Below are 15,660 nucleotides of genomic sequence, written 5' to 3' on the forward strand. Positions count from 1 at the left end.
GTTTCCACCATCAGTGGTGGCGGCAGCACCATCCATGTTTACTTCCATAAACACTGAGCATGCTCGCTGCGTGTGACGTCGTCGTGTCCTCTATGTGGGACACTTTTGGGTCGTATGAAGTTCACACAGCAGATCACATACAAGTCGCATTTAACTGGAAATGTGAACGAACTCACAAAAAAAATCTGAATTGAGCATTAAGTCCTGCAGTGTGAACGTAGCCAATCTGTTGGATTGTTTAGTCAGATAATACGCCGTTATCCTGATTGTGACATCAAATGTCATGTTGGAGTCAGAATCCAAGGCTGTCGGTATGTTAAGGCTATTTTTCATGGGTTCGTTTTTCCTAAAAACCTGTCGGAGAGCAAGGTTTAGGATTGTTAAGGGTCGGATTATTGAGTCACGACTGTACATTTAATCAACTGTTGTACCTGAGGACACTTTTATGGTGTTACTTGAGCCATTTTCTGAACTTCTACACAAATCTGAGGGACATACTTTTACTCCATGATGGTCATTTGATAACTTTACTTCCCAGCAACTATGCATTTTGGGGATAAAACTTTATTAATCCAGAGGAGGAAACTTACAAACTACCTAACAGTAAATAAAGTCCTTAAAATCAGCTTCACTTTTACCAGCTACAGCAGGTGATGAACACATTAATGTGTGGATAATTCTATAAATACACAGATGATAATTTATTCTAATAATATACATTATTCTGAAACCATTCTGCATAATTGGTACTTTTAAGCACATTCTGATGTTAATTTGTTTGTCTTGTTACCCAAACAGATCTTTGAATGCAGAATTTCTACCCTGTAGTATTTATATTTTAACTCAAAGCCCAAGATCTGAGTATTTCTTCCACCGCTGGCTGAAATATATGGATTATATTCTGCTGTGACTTTGGCTCCGTGGAACAGCCGAGATATAATTAACCAAAGGGATTTCGCTGCGATAACACCTCTTGACAAGAGAGGCTGGACAATTGCAGGTCATGTTTGATATTATCATTCAGTGCCCCCTGATGAGGAGAATGAAAGCCAATTATTTTCAATCCAATTAGACATAAAGCTAAACATTCCATCTAGACAAACGTGAAGTTAAAAAAAAAGAAAAAGGACTAAATCCCTCTTAGCCAAAACATGCTGTGTGGGATGTTTTACAGTTTCGATCTGATAGCGTGTGAAGATCAGTCTGGAGAAAAATGAGTGGAGCAGAGATGGGGGGAGATTCACAATGATGAGTTTCACTTTTCCAGCATTACAATTTCGCTTATCTTCTATTCCCAATCAAGCAATTATAGAAACAGGTAATAATTGGACCACCAAGCTAAAAAAAAAATCAACTAACTTTCCTTCGGGTTGAATTTCTTTCTTGGGTTCTGATCGCCAGTTCTGTTTTATATCTGGATTCCAAGTTCGGAGGCAAATAAATCTCTCATCCGATCTCTCCTTGTTGTGTTTAATTAGCGTAGAGGGAAAAAATAGCCATGTAGCGGCGTCTTATTTTTAGCACTGGCGTCACTTTCGCCACCACCGTCACTGACAGTAATTAGCTGGAGTTAATAAACCAGAAATTCTGTGAGCGCTTGTTGCCTGCGCCGGCCAAAGATCATTTGTAAGTGAAAAGACACATCACTCTGTAACGGCACCGGACTTTATGTTGTTCAACAAAACCAGTCCAGTGGCAAATAATCTATAGAGGAATTACTCGTCTAATGGTAATCAATATGAAAATATTCTCCAAAGTACGTCTCATGCACATCCATATATGAAGCTCATTAGCTCCGTATGGTGAGAAAAGTGTCTTGTGGAAACAGAAGGTGTGTACTGGATCCATCCATCCATTATCTATCCACCGCTTAAACCTCATTAGGGTCATGGGGGGCCGGAGTCTATCCCAGCCGACTTAGGGCGAAGGCAGGGGACACCTGGACAGGTCACCAGTCCATCGCAGGGCAACACTGCACACTCACATTCACACCTACGGACAATTTAGAATCACCAATTAACCTCAACATGTTTTTGGACTGTGTGGGAGGAAGCCGGAGAACCCGGAGAGAACCCCCGCTGCACGGGGAGAACATGCAAACTCCACGCAGAAAGATTCCAGTGCCCCGGCAACGCGAACCGGCAACCTTCTTGCTGCGAGGCAACAGTGCTACTAACTGCGCCACCCTGCAGCCAGCTGGATACATGCTGCAGGAAAGTAAGAAAAAAGAATTCAACTGCTGAGAGTCAGCAAAGACACGATTTCCGTAGCACCAGGGTCAGCTCCACAGCACCCAGCACACAAAAACATTCAATGTATAGAACATATATTCACTAACACAAGAGCGGGATACCAGCAGCGAACCTTGGCGTGATTCGATTCTCGCATGTGAGAGAGCTGAAAATAAACGCGAGGACTTTCAAAGTCAGCGCTGTGAGTTCAGGAGGTTGACTGAGCATCCTCGCTTGACCCTATCATCATGGAGCAACCTTTGACGAAAACCAAACCACCAAACTCAGTCTTTCCATGTGAAAGACAGCGACTGCCCGTCAATTAGACCGTATAGCAAACCGCTCGCGAGGAGAAAGATCCCCGTTGGGACGACATGTGAGTCACATGTTCTGACGGGGGGAAAAAAAAAAACACAAATGCCACACACACATGCAGAACTTGCAATGTCACAACCAGATGTGTGTGTGTGTGTGTGTTTTATTAATAACCATGAAATTTTACAGGCAGGACCTACTGACAGGCGGTGACGGAGCGCTTCTGGGAGATGAAGTGAAATTAAAAACAAACATTTACCATTCCCGTGGTGGTAATGAAATTGTCTTCTATAAGCAAGCGTTTCTCATCTTTATGTTGGTTCTTCCTGTGCATATTTGCTGATGGTACAGTATGTATCTGTTTATGTATTAATGTTTCACTGTAAAGGAGGAGGAGGGGAGAATAACGCAGCCGGTAAACAAGAACGGATCTCCACTCTGCAGTTTAGAGCTCGACAGTTCTCACTTCTACTTTATTTCCATCCATAAGACCTTATTAGGGCTTTTGTTGCGCTGCAGCACGGAGGCAGACAAAGACCTTGTCATCATGGCAGGTAGGGTGAAGAGCACAGACAAATACCCACTGCCAGCCTGTAATTATGATTTTCACAGGCATCTCTTTTGAACTGTAAGCTTCTCAATCTCTCCATCCCCCCTCCATCCTCCGTGCGCCGGCGTTACAGCCACATTTCAAGCATCTCTTTCTAGGTTGCTTTCAACTTTCTTTCCTCTATCCACGCGCTTTTTGCTGAATACAATTCTGCCGTCATCCCACCGGTCTCTATGTATCAGACAGGATGACCTGCTGCGAGAAAACTGCGATAACGCTACACAGCCGAGACGAAAACTCGGATAAAGGAAGAGGAGGAGAAGAACGGGGAGGAGGGGAAGAAACGAGAATGACCGACAGAATACAGGACGGCTCAAGGGTTACTGAGAGGGCATAAAGAAGAACATGGCAGAGGGAAAACCACAGAGAGGCAGAAAACCCATCACACTGTAACAGCCACACAAGATCTCGCATTAAAAAGAAATGTGACCTTTTTTATCATCCCTTTGAACACAAGAACGGCAGAAATGTAGACCAGAGAAACACGCGGAGCTCATAAACAGTTAAATAATGCATTGATCAGGGGCCCCTTTTGAGTCCCAGTCACTCGCGTCGTTCCACCTCCTGTACTCTCATTATTTTTTTCCCGCAGTACTGTACAAAATTAATAAAGGATTTCTGTCAGGCTGTGTCGTCAACTTAACATAACTACCATTCTGTATTCATGCAAGCGCAAAAGACTAACAACAGCCAAATTGATTGGTGTCAATCAGCCGCGTAGCCGATAAATGGAATGAATAGTTTATGAAGTAAAATGAGAATGAAAATTTAATAAAAAAGCATCCTGCATTTCAATGTGCTTAGCTCGAGGGGGGGAGAAGAATATAATACAATAGTGTTGGTGTGGAAGTACACTTAGTATATGGTGGTGGTGGAAGCGCTCACAATCCCACAGAGATGCCTGCATACATATGCATGATTAGAACTGGATCATAAATAGATCTTGGAAAAAGAACGTTAAAAACTAAATGCCGAAAATAATCCAACTGTGTCAACCAGTCTCACGCATTAAAACGAAGTGATTCCACCAACAATCTACAATATCAGCATGAAATAAAAGGGATTTAAAAATCTACAATTCACCAAAACTTCTGCACATTCACAAAATGAATTTGCGCCACACATGGTAGTACTTTGAAGCACACTGATCAGTGCAACCACATGAACACACATCGCTCAGTCTTGTGTCACAACTAAATACAAAGCTGAATGACCATTTGGACAATATTTTCTATCACAATCACTCCCGGAGTTTGCATGTTCTCCCCCCTGCAGCATGGGTTTTCTCCGGGTTCTCCGGCTTCCTCCCACAAAAACATGTTGAGGTTAATTGGTGATTCTAAATTGTCCGTAGGTGTGAATGTGAGTGTGCTTGGTTGTCTGCCTCTAAGTGTAGCCCTGTGATAGACTGGTGACCTGTCCAGGGTAGATAGACTCCAGCTCCCCCATGACCCTAGTGAGGATTAAGTGGTGTATAGATAATGGATGGATGACTCTAAACAAGAACTGATCAGTGTTCTATTGACCCATCCATCCGCCCCAACCTCCTTTGTCACTTAAAACCAATGTCACCAAACTCCCAATTCCCCCTGGCAAAAACTACCACGGCCACGAGAGGCATCTCTCTCTTGAAAACACGTCATTCGGCAGCACCTGAAAACGACGACTCTGTCAGTGCAAATGATGCAGCGCCGGCTGAAATGATACCAAACAAAAATAAAAACAGATCTGTAATCCACACCTCATCTTTCTGACGCGAAGGCAATTTCAAAGGATGGATGGACGATCACTCCCCCAATGCATGTTTAATTTTCATTTTAGAATTATCAAAAAATGTGTTTTGTGTCTCATCTACATGCATAAGCAACAAAAGCTAATGTACACTCACATAGCCAAAATACAAAAAGACCTGCTGTTGCTTGTCGGGGGAAAAAAATCTCAATTATCCATTTAAACCTTGACAAATGCTTTAAAAACTGTTAGCATGAGTCAGTGCGATTTGTTTTTTCATACAAGACTGGGCTTGTAGATCGAGTTTGAGTCTTGGGGAAAGACAATGTCCCTGAATAAATACACCTATTTTTCCAAAAACAACACGTACAGTTTATCAGCTCCTCTGTATGTAAGACATCTGTCAGTATTTGAGCTGAGGACTTGCCTCAGGCTCAGCATCCGTTGCTGTATACATACTTGAGAAGAACACAGCCGGAGCCACTAGGGGGCGCAGTCCAAAACACTTGGATGGTTGTTCGTCTGCGGGGGGTGCTTTCTGTCACTGCGGGGGGGCAGTTGGTCATAAACTGCGTCTCCTCTTCGTCGATTATCTGTAAAACACACACACACACAGACGGACGAAAAGATTAGCGGTGAATATAAACGCCCTCAGACGAGACGCGCCTTAAAAGCACTCGAAACATCTGCATGCGATTTTGTTCATTAGGCGGTGGATCACTTCACATTAATTTCTTCTCTCATTGTCAGTTCAAGTGCTTATAAACATAATTAGCAGTTGAAGCTGAGATTAATTTCCCGTTTTCAGGACACGTTAATTTATTAGATGGAAATAAATCATGTCAGCCTTTACCCGTTTGCGGTTATCTGCCGGTTAAAGCGGACCTTCTGTTGGTACAACAAACACTTCTGATGTTAGCAGCTGAACTGAACAAAAGTGCCGCATTGATTAATAACTTGATGCATAGGTTTAAAACATCAGTGAGTGGGTATAACTGTGTGTGTGTTAAAGTCGTGGGTGTCATTGCGGTTCTGATTAGTAATAAATGTGATGAGTAGCAGGATGAATAATGGGATACAGGAGAAGAAATGCTAAAGAAACACATTCTGCGAGTTTTCCTTTTTTCTTGCGAATTTTTTTCCTGTTTTGTTTAAAATGAAGCAATCTTAGAAGTTTTAGGGGGAGATCAGTCCTCGATAGAAGTGCTCACAACTCATAGATATGCATCCTTTGATAGTCAGACAAAGACACTGCTTTGTTTTAAGAGGTCTCAGTGGAATAAGTTTGGAAACGACTGCACCAAAGTGAGAGAAATAGGATGGAATTGCAGTTGATATTTTCATTGTTTGAGCCCTTGTAAAAAGAAATAAAAAAATCTATCATTGTCAGATACAGACAGGAACTCCAGCAGACCTCACAGCACAGTTCAATAAAGATGGTTAAGGCATTTGACACCAAACAGCAAAGTGATTAATCCAGTGACTGGGTGACACGTTGTACGTTTTCTTCCACTTTTTTTATATTGTGTGTCAGCCTGCTGAAGTCAAACTGTCATTCACCTTGAGCTGAAAGGCAGCTGCATTGAAACTTTCCAATCCAAACACTACCTCCACCTTTGAGAATCTAAATTTTCCACTTATTTCCAAGCTCACAAAGCGTTGGATGAGTTAACATAACCCCCGGTTCTTTGACAATAGAGTGAGGTGTTCGCGATGAGATTCGCCCCGGCATGACCGGCTGTGGATGCTTCAGCGACAACGTGTCTGTGAGTGACGGACCAGTCAAGCCGTGCTCAGGGCCACACCGATATTATCACAGTCAATCAACTTCTTCCCAGTTATTCTAGGCTGTGCTCATGGAAGAAGGTAAAACACACCACTCTGTTACCAAAGAACCTGGCATGATGTTGAGTAATAGTGTGGGTTTTGTTTTTGGAAACAAAGAAGTTGTGAAAGTACAGCTGGACCTGACATATCTGCTTCCATCACTGCATGCACAAGCGATGACCGTGAGACTTTCAGCCTGTAAAAGGGCACAAATGTGTGATGTGTGAGACAACTCACCGCCACACAAATATCCCGAACTGTCACTATTCTGAGCACTTTCCAAGATGTGACTCCCGAAACCTTTACACCTACAAGACCAATATATGGCTTCTGCAATCCACTGGGACCAGCTCTGGCACGACAACAGCTTGCCGCTATGAGGAGTGTTGTGCTATCCACATATATCCTGCAGGGATATATCCTACAGGGCTGCATATAAAGCATTAAATCTCTGGTCTTTGGAACACCTGTATGATGTAAATGAGGACGATCCATGGAGCCAAGTGCAAACATGAGGAGCAGATTGACGAAGCCTGTAAATCCCTCACTCATAACGGAGAGAAACTTTGTCCCACCATCAAGATGGGCTCAGAGGGTGGTGAAAGAGGGCAACTGACAGAAACACGGGCCTGAAAACCTGGAGTTTTTGGCGAGTGCCCCGCATGAAACAGCAAACCAAAGGATTCTGCCTTACAGGTTTGACGCCAAATTCCATGTGGCAAGTAGCAAATAGACCTTAATTGTGGAAAAAGCCTTTACTTTTTTTTTTTTTCCTGTAGGAAACAGAGCACATCCACCAACAAACACTGAAAAGACAGTGTGCCTTAAATTACACCATTCTGAAAACCCACCATTTACCGCCGTAGACAGAGCAGATAGAAGAGGCAGAACTGCAGCATTCAAATTCCACTTTTCACAGGGAACTACACGTGGTGGGAGATGTGGGGAAGCATACAGCAAGATTTGTGGCCATTGGTGAACATCTAGTCTCAACAGTCCATTTATGCCTGCCAGTAAGAAGTACAGTGGGCAACGGTTGTCTTCCTGCATGGCAAAGAGGTCTACAGCTGCCTGGCCAGATCTGTTCCACCACTATGGGGGAAGGTCTCCACTCTCTGAATAACAGGTTTACAGTGGGTGACAAATTTGCTCCCCTCTTTAGAATCCCTGGCACACACGAGTTGCCCTCGGGAGCATCAGCCGTGTGCTGCTCCACACAATCATTTCCCAGGGGCAGTTGCTGCAAGCCACTACAGTGGAGTTGTCTGTTTTCACTAAGACTTGACAGCCTCGGAGATAAGGCAGAAAACACCTCAATGCTCCAACACATTTATCTGAACATGAGCTAACCACTGGAACCAAGAGCCATTCACTGCTCTGCACATCTTAGCTGTGCCCCACCCTGTTAAGGATGAATCCATGTCATGGTTTCTTTAGAAAGCACTGGTTCTCTTGATAAGCACATTTCAAGGTGGCGTTATTTTCACAAGATGAGGAAACATATGCAGTGCTTCCCTGCATCACATCACACCAAATACACTACAGATATGATCGAAACCACAAGACCAAAACGGCACAGACAAGGGATCAATGATGTGACTTTTCTCGGCTGAACAAGGGACTTGCTAGGTCATACAATCTTTCCATCCCTTCTTGGCCTGGGATCGATGATTCCTAGCCGCCACTGTGGTAGCTTTGGGTTCTCTTCCTTGGCCTACAAATTGATCTTCTGTCCTGCCTTTATCCTTTGTGCTTTGGCCCCACCTTGGCTCACCCACACTGCCCCCAGGTCTGGTCACCTGTGGTGGGCTGAGGGCAAGCTTTTTATGCTAAATGGGAAGTTGAAGGTTTTCCACCTCTTCTTGCCTGAGCTGCCAATGTGACAGCCTGAAGGTAGCACACTGCAGCCTATTTGTACCTTCTCTGGTAAACAGAAGTGGTAAAACAATCTATGTTACCGGGCAGAGATATGCTTGAGGAAACTAAAATGGATTGGTAGTTAGGTTGAGAGTGATTGAAGCTACTGAGGCTTCACCACTGGAGGTTTGATCAGCCCCAGCTCATCCATCCTTTGGATCTCCAACCTAGAGCAATCCTTTGTGGGAAGCTTACTCATAAAAGGGCTTGACCAGTAATGCTTCATTTCTTTCATGCATGCAGAAACTACTGATAAAAAAAAAAAACTGCTTTGCCAGCAGCAGAGCTGGTAGGCGCCTCTTGCCAAACACCAGTGCTGGCCAGGCATCAAATAGGCTCACCTTGATGCAGTCACTTAGGTAACACAAGTGCAAGCTACCCCAGTAAAAACACTTGGTAGCTGAGGGAACAGCTCATCTTAATGTGGTCTTTGCTCTACAACAACTATGTCGCTACCATGTGCACTTCTTACAAAGAACTTACACAACACAGTCCAGACTGAAATCAGGAATCGAGTTTAGCGCAGCGCCCTTTCAGGTTATGCTTGTCAACTGTTAAGCAGCTAGCCATACTAGCTGGAAAGTGCTGAAGGATTTAAAAGTAGCCTCTCATGATGGGGGCAAATCCCAAAGCAGGGCTGGACGGTCATGGTATCTTTGGAGCGTCCAAGGTTGGGCACATCAAGGCGATTCCCATAGTGAAAAGGAAACATAACATTGGCTGTAGCATTTGCACCTGCTGATATACTCAACACTGTCATCAGTAGTTACTGAGAGGGCCAAAGGGGAAATTGAATTCCTTTGATCGTATCGATGCCCGATGAGAAAGTGAATTTCCAGATGCCCAAACGCAACAGCATTTAAACGGTCCCCAAGCTTGACTCAGTTCACGCCGAAGCGTCCAAATGCATTCTGCCCTCTCTACTTAGCCGCACACCTGAGATACTAAGGATCTCATTGATTTTAACTGGACAGAAGATTAGTTGAGTTGACTGCATGAGGGAGCACAGCCAGCAAGATAATATTCACTGCCCGGAGACCAAGGATCTGTCTGATAGGAAGTGACATCAGTGCAGTAAAGACGGGGAACTTTCTCACTCCATAAAGCTGTCAGCAGAGAATTTCCTTTGTCATGCCATGTTATGAATGAGCTCTCTTTGAAAATGTGTGTGTGTGTGTGTTAGAGTCAGAGACAGAGAGCGAGCAGGGGGGTCTAAGAAGTGTGTGTGTGCATGCAGTTCATGTATATGCAGCACTATCTTGGTCCAACAGATTATACCCCCACCCCCCCACCACCCCTCCATGTTCCCATGGTTTCTAACAGGCATCCTGGGCTAGCCTGACTGGACTACAACACATGTTAAATCAGTGAAGTCTCATGGGAATCCATTGACCAGCGTCTGAAAAAGGAGCAACCAATTTGCTGCAAAGCGACCTATGATCCTCTCCTTCTAATCCCTAGTTTTGAAATCTTCTACCCGATAGACCAACAATTGCTGTTAGGAAAACAAAAAAAGTGACTAATCAATGGAAAACTAGAGAAGTATTTCTATCAGAATAAATGCTCGACTCTAGTCTGGCTGCCCAGCGATTCAACTTCAATGCAAAAGAACATGGAGACTTTAGAGAAGTGAGCGCAAACGGCACAGTTTCCACGAAAGTTAAGAATCAAAACATCTTTTTTTTTTTGTTGCCAAGCATCAGATCATCCCGGTGATTTCACCCCTCGTACAGCCACACAGACACATAACAATTTGCCTTTTCTTGTCCTATAATCTCACCCTGCTGAGAAGTAATGTCTCATCAGACATCGCCAGCATTCCCTGCTGGTTTACACTCTTGCCAAAAAACACACATACACACACCGTGGCAGCTGACCTCCCCTGTGAGCTCAATAAAAGTGCTTTTCATCAAGTCGGGAGCTCTCCTGAGACGGCTGAGATGGGGTACACCAGCAGATTCCAAATGAGCTGTATGTTAAATAAAGCCTGACGTCTTCTGTTGCAGCCTCTTTTCTCTTTCTTTCCTTTCAATGCCTGGAGGCTGGTCCACCCAGAGCTCTTTCAGAATGAAGGAATGGTGTGTGTGTGTGTGTTTGTGTGAGTGTGTGTGATTTTTTTTGACATGAGAGACATAAAACATGAAAGACTAACCGAGCAGGTGATGATAGAGCGATATCGCTTTGGACAGCAGTTTATTCACACTGCTCTGTCACATATTGCCTGCAACGAGACAGGAGATCATCTGCAGCTGTGAAAGAGATCTTCAACTTCTGAAAACCGGGCAGGAGGCTAATCAAAGGCCGGTCCCCGTAATGACATATCCATTCTTTTTACTTTTGATGCCAACATCTAAAAGGCTACGGTCACACATCTATCTGTTTCATCTATCATTCTCTGTGCACTCCACGCCCAGCCATGTGTGGAGCGATGGGACCGAATGTGATTTAAATGATGTAGTGTTTCCCCTCTTTACTCCTGACGTTTAGCGCCCTGTCACACCACACCACGCTCTGCCATATGGCTGAGGAGACACTCAAGGCTGGTATTAAATAACAACAGCATGAAATCAATTGCAAAGACAAATAAAACAGAAAAACCTTGCCCGGTGTTAACGCTGGGTAATGAGATGTGAGGTGCACGCAGGACAAAAATAAAATGTTCCTGTTTTTTTTTTTATGTCCTCCCGTATTCAAGGCTCAGGTTCACAGAGAGTGCCACGGCATCATGGCAGTAACTGTGATCAGAGCAGCCAGAGGACTGCTGTGCAAACTTCCCCACGAATCGTACTACAGGCTCGGTAAAATAATAGGGTTTTATGTAGGAAGCAACCAGCAGGTTCACAAGAGTCTGAGAAAGAGAACGCCACACGTGCTGTTAAACCCATTTAACAACTGCTTCTTTATAGGGTCTGCTCTGAGAGAACGTATGATTTGAAGTTGGAGGCAGGAATGTGGACTTGGCTCAGGTTGAGACTGGACGTCTATATGTAACTCTTTTGTTTTCTCATTGTATGTGGTATAAATAGACACGGCATGCTGGATTTATTGTTGTTAGCTGAGCATGTCTCTCTCACAGACTGATGAAGCTGAAAACCAATTCCTCAGCTGCTCAGTTCTTTTCAAATCCTTTGAAAACAGGATGTCATCTTGGGCACCGTTTAAGCACTACTAATTTTCTGAGACCGCTGCCTTGACTCGGATGAAACAAACTTCCACTGGCAGAGCATAATAAACTAAAGGACATCGCAGCAGCGAGCAGTAAACAGGTGATGAATTGAGAGGTTGTGAATGAGGTTTCATCGTTGTTCACCTCACAGTGCTGGTCTACACCGTGGATTTACTGTGACAGCATCTTTAGACTGTACGCTGTAAGACTAGACATAAACTATTACATCTATTATTTACTATGTTTATTGCATTTCCTCTCTCTAAACTCTCTTAAACACGCAGCCCACCGCCCGATCTTCCTCCACACGACTCCTCACGCTGCATTATAATTACAAAGACCTCACATATTTGGCTATCATCACATGTGCGTAGCAGCACCGGTTTCCTTTTTCCTTTCGCACTCTTGGCCTCGCTCTGTTCTCTCCCTCCTCCCGACGCTACTCCAGCTGGACCTGCCTGTATAAAATGCTAATTAGCCTCTCGACGACTCCGGTTGTACACTTCCTACATACATGGACTTGCACGCTTGCTTGTGGAGACGTAACTTCTTGAATCCTTCACACGTGTACTTCAGCAGCCTGTCACAGAGCAGTTGTGTGAAGCTGAGCTGAGGGGTTTTTTTTTTTTTCATATGCTATATCAAGCCTATTAGAGGAGGTGAGGTGAGAATAATCACACTCTGACATGTGAAGACAGCAAAGCCGAGCAAAGACACTCTTTCTCTGTCTTCACACGTCGTGCTGCACACAGCTCGTGCCGGTGTGCAGAGGAAGGATGGTATTGATATTACAGTTAAGCCAGGTGGGGTTAAGTGTGCCGGCTAGTCTTTTGTGGCTGCTGAATCTGAAATTAAAATGCATTGTGTCTCTGATGTGAAGGGTAGATATTAAATACCAGGGTTTAACTTCAGGTGTGGTGGAGCGATGGGTAATTAATTACCACGTACAATAACAGCGGGCTGACATCTGAGGGGTCGAAAACATGTCATTATTTCTATCTTTAGCCGCTTTCTTACCTGGAAATTTCCAGCATAGTCCTCATCCTTGTCTCCTTCTGCACCCTCCCTCAGGGCAATAACGGTGAACCCTCTGAAGTAGGAGGGGCTGGTTGCAGACACAGTCACTAGATGGAGTGAAGAATGACAGCAAAGCATCAATTGACAGAAGAAGAAGGCTACCATCCTACAACCCTGAACTCAAGACTAAAGTGGGCTCAATTAACTACCTACCTGAGGAGTGATACATTCAGAAATAACACGATGTGTGTTGAGCTCAGATAGATGAAGGATAAGATATTCTAATATCACTGTAGCTGGCAGACTGTCACTCTCAGGCTGGCAGTAGATCCATCAGATATTTAAGATAAGAGTTTTGTGCATTTTGCAATCAGGCAGAACATAAAAGAGGCCGTTCTTCTACTTTGGGGGAACATTAAATTTGTTTTGCTTGACAACTTAATCAGCTTCTTTAAGGTGTGACTACTTCAAAGTTAATCATTTAAAGTCTTGGTGATTTCAATCTCCCTACTAATTTAGTTTTTGTTTTGTTTTTTCTAATTAGGTTGCTATTTTGATTATATAAAACTATGAAGGAGGCGAGAATTATCCAACTGCAGTGCAACATATTGTCAAGACCAGAAAGGCATGAGTCTGTAGAAGAAGGAGCAGATGGCACATGCTCATTTGCTGCACCCAGTAACTTTTACTTTAGTCCAAAAAAAAAGAAGAAATAAGGGACTTGGTTGAAGAAATCTGTGTTGACTATAGAAAATATTGCCAAAAACATGCAAGAGTTCACTGAGGGATTTGTATTTTTCAGAGCATGATCACAGAAGACTATCTGAGGAACAGCTCATGGGTTTTCAGATGTAATCTAAAGTAGGCCTAAAGTGATGTGACCTCTTTGCTAAAATACATCCTTATTGTGATGCTGGATCATCTCTATACGCGCCACAACACTTGAAAAGTAGACGGTGTAGGAACTTACTTCAAGTTTGCATAGTCTACTGACTGTGGATCACTGTTTATTGACAATGCGCACACAGTGCCAACTCATGCGCGTATCTCCCCGAAACACCAACCTCTGTATGTGCTCCCCGGCTGGTAGCTCTCCGGGTCTCCCTCAACGCGGAGACGAAACTCACTGTTGCCGTCCTTCCGATTGCTCTGAGCCCGTATTATCCGACTACAATACCCGTCCGCCTTCCCGACTCTCTCAGAGGGCTCCTCGGTGAACGCAAACATATTGCACGCCGCGCCGGAGACGAGGCAGAGCAGCAGCAGAACGCGCGGATGTGGTCCGTTTGCTGTCATCGTGGAGGTTCTTTGTGAGACGTGACAAATCTGGTCGGGAGGTGGAAGGAGCGTTTTGTTTCTGCTCCTCTTTAACGAGAACCCAACTTGCCAACTGCTGAAGTCTGCTCAGCTAGGAGGGCAGATCCATCCTGGTGTGAATGAGAGAGAGAGAGGAGGAGGAGGAGGAGGAGGACTGACTGGGATGTGCCGTGCGCTCGCTCCCTCTACAAGAAACGGCACACTGCGTGCAGCTGGTTGGACTGAACAGGATAGCAGGGGTCCGGGGAAACGGCCAGGCGAGCAGTGAGCGTCGTATAGCTGTCTCCTGGGCCACAGCTATTTACAAACCGACCGGCTGATGAATACCAACGAACAGGAACACGGACAAGCAAATCCCACCAATGAGTGCGCAGAGCAACACGTTTGACATACTTGGACTGAACTCTCAATGCAATGTGCGTGTGTGTGTGTGTGTGTGTGTGTGTGTGTGTGTGTGTCATCACTCAAGTGTCTTAAGGAAGACATGAGCACACACAAGCACACAATGGCATTAAAAAAGAAGAAGAAGAAGAAACATGCAACACGGTTGTCAAGGTGACAAATTAAACAAGGGTTTAGTCATGATTGGCTTGGCCCTGATTGCTCTCTATTTTCTTTGTGCACAAAGAAAGCGGATGAAAATGCCAGTATTGGTGTGTGCGCTCTCAAATGCTTGAGACTGAAATGAAATGCTGCACTGTCATTATCAGCACAACACTCAGATGGATTTTTTTTCTTTTTTCTTCTCCAGTCTACTTGTCGGAGAACCTCTCAGAGAAGACTGACCCCTCTCAGTCACATCTGAAACACATTCAGCAGCCAGACGCCACATTCATTCATTCAGCCTTTATTTGAATTTAGAACCCATGGAAGTGTGTGAGGCTCATTTACAATGCAGACAAGTAAGACAATCCTCAGAATATGGAAGTGCAAATGCCTCTCACATGCTGGGCTTAACCTAGTGTTCTTGTACACCTTTTTGCACCGTAGCACTGTGGAAATGGAGAAACATTCACCGTCGTCGCAGCTCCAAGTCCCCCGAGAATCAACCTTTTGATTGAAAAATTGCCAACAACCATTTGATTGGGTTACACGACAGATATTTTTGTGAGGATGAAACCCGCTGACAGGTTGACATATTTTTTGCATTTAGGCGAGCTTGACAGTGACTAAAATTACCATGAAATTGGGTACAGATGTCCATTGTGCCCAGACAATGTATGCTAATGACTTTGGTAAACCTCCAGTGACACGGCGGTGTTCATGTTTTGTGTCGTGGAAATTTGACAAAAAAACAATAGGATGGATTGTCAGGAAATTTGGCGTTCAAGGGCTGAATGGGAACGACTTTGGAGATTTGTTGACCTCTCATTAGCTTAAGCTGTGCTCCTCGTTGCCAATTGACAAATGTTGACACGCTAACAAGCAGAATATTACACCTGCTGAACGTTAGTGATCATATTAGCATGGAGCTCAAAGCATTGCTGAGTGTATCCTCGCTTGCATGGCTTCTAGTCTTGTTTTCATAT

This window comes from Stegastes partitus, unplaced genomic scaffold (genome assembly GCF_000690725.1).
Source record: "Stegastes partitus isolate 25-593 unplaced genomic scaffold, Stegastes_partitus-1.0.2 Scaffold486, whole genome shotgun sequence".
Classification (NCBI taxonomy): Eukaryota; Metazoa; Chordata; class Actinopteri; family Pomacentridae; genus Stegastes; species Stegastes partitus.